Source organism: Octopus sinensis, linkage group LG4 (assembly GCF_006345805.1).
Source record: "Octopus sinensis linkage group LG4, ASM634580v1, whole genome shotgun sequence".
NCBI lineage: Eukaryota > Metazoa > Mollusca > Cephalopoda > Octopoda > Octopodidae > Octopus > Octopus sinensis.
The window spans coordinates 47,581,415-47,586,414 of NC_043000.1; positions in this window are offsets into that span (position 1 = coordinate 47,581,415).

Here is a 5,000-nt window from a genome sequence, read left to right on the forward strand (position 1 = left end):
AGAGAGCAGTAGGAGTCTGTGGTAGTCTTAAAGTCTATCAGTGTTGGGGAGTAAATCTAGTAGTAACTGCTTGCATCTGTTCGGGCTAAGGTCAGTGGCTGTAGAGTTATTTTTAGCCACGGGGTTATGAGTATGTAGCTGGTATGTATATGAGGTCGGTATAGATGAGGACAGTTGTTAGGGATCATTTTATAAAAGGAGTGTGTGGAAGAGAGTGAAGCAGGAAGACATGCACAAGTTGGTGAAGGCTGATCTCAAGACATTGAACCTCACAAGGAGATGAGGAAAAACCAGTTTAACTGGGCATAAGCAATCCTTGGAAAGACCTATCTATCTCAGCAAAACAGAGATCCCAGAGATACTATGTGTGCAACTGGATCCCTTGCCTGGTTTTCTTCTCAAGACATTCCTACAGCCCATCGTCCCTTTAATTACATTATTCTGCTGTAATTAAAGCTAAGCTGAACTGCATACTTCACCAACTTTTCTCTGATACCATTTATCCTTCAGGGTGGGTGTTACTGTAGCTTTAAGCCCCAGGCGATCATCGTCTCCAGCTGGCTTTAGGCACACTATCTGTGCTCTTATGGTATTTGCAAAGGGAGGTCAAATACCATAAGGGCACAGATAGTGTGCCTAAAGCCAGCTGGAGACGATGATCTCCTGGAGCTAAAAGCTACAGTAACACCCATCCTTAGTGGTTAGCCATATTGAGATGGCTAGTATACTTTACGTTATCGAGCGGTTACTGTTTACACCTCGTTCAGAGATTTATTATCATTTATCCTTCATAATCCCAGAATTTTTCATTTGTTGTCCATTAATAATATTGTCCCCACAAATCACACTTTATATTGAACAACCCCTAACTCACCAAAATATCCCTACTCCAACACCATACACATGTCTCATCATTACTACTTTTCTGGCCATCTCCACCCTAGCCATTCATGTCCTATCTTCTGTAATATATATAACCATGTTGTTCCTCTACATCCAGAAACATTCTATCCTGGCACATTCTCTTATACTTTAACCGATTATCCTTTAGCAAAGAGCCACTTCCCTCTCTACTGTAGTGCCACTCAGTTATAGTGGATCTCCGTTTTGTGAGCAGCAAATAATCCCATCAATGCAAGTATCATAAAGAAAGCACCAAGAATAAGCTGTAAAGAGTTTGGGATCCAACCACACAAACCAACCAAAAGCAGACACATTAGAACATGATGCAGTCTTTGGACCCCTCAGATCCTGTCAAAACGTCCATTTATTGAAGTATGGAATGTGGATGTTAAATAATAATGATGACCATTGATAGATAATCACAAGACAAATATATATATATATATATATATATGCATATATATATACATACATACATACATATATATACATACGCATATACACACTCACACACAGACACAAAATGTATTATAATTATTTTACGTTTTGATACTTCACGTCTTCTCTCTTATTTGACCTGGGGTGATAACAAATAAAAATTATTTTTCTTGCATTGTAAGACATAATCATTTTTAGAAGTTTTAACAATAATGATAATAATAATGATAATAATAATGATGATAATAATAACAGCAACAAAAACAAAAATTTTCATCATCATCATCATCATCATTTTTATTATTATTATTATTATCATCATCATCATCATCATTATTATTATTATTATTTTATTATTATTATTATTATTATTATTATTATTATTATTATCATCATCATCGTTATTATTATTGCTATAAATCATTATTCTAGATAAATAAGAAAGTGTTATTATTAGTGTTTGGTTCTAGAAAAACCTACTTTAAATTTTCCAAGTGGTATCATTACAGAATTTAATAGATTTATCTTAACACTTTTCGAATTTAAAGATCAAAGCAAATAATTTTGGTATTTATTTTTTACCCTTGAATTATTACTATATTATTTATTATTTTTTTTTACTTTTTCATTCAGTTTGTTTGAATCACAAAAATTGCCAACAAGCAAATTAACATTACTGAAAAATTATTTGTAGTGGTTACGTGATTTTCTAATAGTTTAAAGTCTAAATCTGCTTCAAAATTTGATATTTTTGAAAGAAATGGATTTTCACTGTTACTATTTTTATTATTAACTTTGCAACCAACCTACCTACGTGCCTACCTACCAGTCACCCACCCATCCACTGATCATCTCTCTTTCTCTCGTTCTCCCTCTTTCTACTATAATATTATTTTGTTTTCTTTGCAGCTCTTAACACTGTCTATGCTGCCAGTCACCGCTTCCTCTCTCCTACCTTCCTTCTGATTCTCATTTACGATTGATCAACCCTTTACACTTGCACACTGTTCACTACATTCACCCCTATCATACCCTGTCTTTAACTAACTCTCAGTCTCCCAGCTTCATCAACATCATGATCATTATCATTATTTAACATCTGTTGTTTATCCTTGCATGGGTTGGATGGTGTGACCAGAACTGGCAAGCTGGAGAGCTGCACCTTGCCCCAGTCTGATCTGGTATTGCTTCTACACCTGGAACCCTTTTCTAATGCCAACCGCTTTACAGAGTGTGCTGGGTGCTTTTACATGGCACCCGCATGAATGCCTTTTATGTGGCACTGGTACAGAACTATTGCAGGCCAATCCCCTTCACCAAGGGGACCGACCTTAACACTTCCACTGTGGAGTATGGGTCATCTTGAATACAGCAAGGTACCAAGCAACACAGTCTTGTACTGTCTGCCGACCCCTATCTTGATCTATCCCCTCTCTATTCTAGTCACCTTCTTGACCTTCAAGGCACACCTCATCACCACCATCTTTATCTATCTCCTTAGTTCCATTACAGTTTCTCCTTCCTATCCTTATATAATACAAGAAATCTATAGTCATATATATTTTCTAGGGAAAGAAACCTGTTCCTGTCCCTTATATTATATTCAAGCTTTTCAGCATAAAGCCACTTTTCTATTGACTTACTCTTATTCAGTCAAAAGGATATTTTAATGTTGTAGCCTTATGCATTACATGATAACCTAACAAGTACTGGTGCTATGGAAAGAGCATTTAATATGTTCTGTAAAGTGGTAGGCATTAGAAAGGACAAGCAACCATAGAACCCAGGCCAAAATAACAGGCATTGGTGCCGGATGCAGTCTCCAAATCACTGGGTCCTGTCAACCTATCCTGCATAGAAGATGAGATATTAAATGATGATGATGATGATGATGACAATGATGATGAAGAGGAAGATGATGATCATGATCATGACGCCAACAATGATGATGAAGATGATGGTGATAATGACGCCAGTGATGATGATGATGAGGATCATCATCATCATGCCGACAATGATTATGATGATGATAATGACGACAACAACAACAATGACAGTAATGACGATAATGACAATAATGACGATAACAACAATAATGATAATGATGATACTCATCATCATAATCATCATCATCATCATCATCGTCATCATTATCATCATCATCGTCATTGTCATCATCGTCATTGTCGTCATCGTCCTCATTGTCGTCATCATCGTCATCATTGTCGTCATCATTGTCATCATCATCATCATCATCATCAACATCATCATCAGCAACATCATCATCATCATCATCATCATCATCATCATCATCATCATCTTATTCTAACGAGACAAGGTGACATCGAATCTAACATATTAAGAAAACACTCATAGATCACCACTTAAGCAGCGTTCCCATTTCTTTCAACAAAGTACATTGTTACAGCTTACAGAATGAGCCAGTTTCACTAACACCAGAATGAAACTATAGAGTAGATTATTTATGGTCTGACATGACACTAATTTTTCAAATGAACACAAAGAATATTTCAAAAATACTTTTGCTAATTAACTCTATCCAAAATAGCAGTGAATAAAATTATGCTTTAGAATTTTATTAACTTCATTTATTGAATTGTGAAATTTGAAAAAATAGAATGTTTTGAAATGCTTATGATATGTTGTATCGTTATTTTACATTATTTAAATCTTTATATTTCATTTGTTAATTTTTCATCTGAACTTGACCATGTTTGAAGGACTTTTGTTGAACAAAGCATTCTAAATACTTATGTTTTAAATTCTGGTGTTTATTCAAGTAATTTTGCTGAACTGCTAAGTTACAAGGATGTAAACAAACCAATACCTGTTGTCAAGCAGTGTGAGACAGACATAACACAAAAACACACCCCCACCACACACATGCACGCACACATACACACACAAACGCACACACATATATTTATATACAACAGTCTTCTCTCTTAATTACTACTGTTCTTTCACTATTTCCATTCACTTCCTCCAATTTCTCTTCTTGTTTCCATTTAAACTCTTATATTTGTAAATGCTACTAAATAAATTACATTTGCCAATCTTCTCTTAGAAATAGAAGCTTAACTTACTTTAGCAATTTCCTCTGTATTTGTCACTGGTTGTTCACCAATGACATCATGCAAATATCATCTATGAATAAAGTTATTGTGTAAATTATGGCCTCTTGAAACAGCTGTTATTACGTTGCTTTATATAAATTTTTTCTTTGTTTTATAATCTATACTTTGTGCTCCATGTAAACATGTCTAATACCTAGCTGTGCTTATCTACCTTACCACCACTATCATAACATGATTTTTATTGCTCTTAAACCAAATTCAAAGCAGTGGTCTTGTCCTGGATGAAGAAGCTGGAATTTAAATTAACATTCATTTGCGCACTATTCTGTGCTATCTATACTGAGATTATTGTGCTCTCACCCACTCTCTCTCCCTACATTTATATATCATCATCATCATCGTTTAACGTCCACTTTCGTTGCTAGCATGGGTTGGACGATTTGACTGAGGGCTGGCGAAACCAGATGGCTGCACCAGGCTCCAATCTTCATCTGGCAGAGTTTCTACAGCTGGATGCATTTCCTAATGCCAACCACTCCGAGATGTATATATATATATATA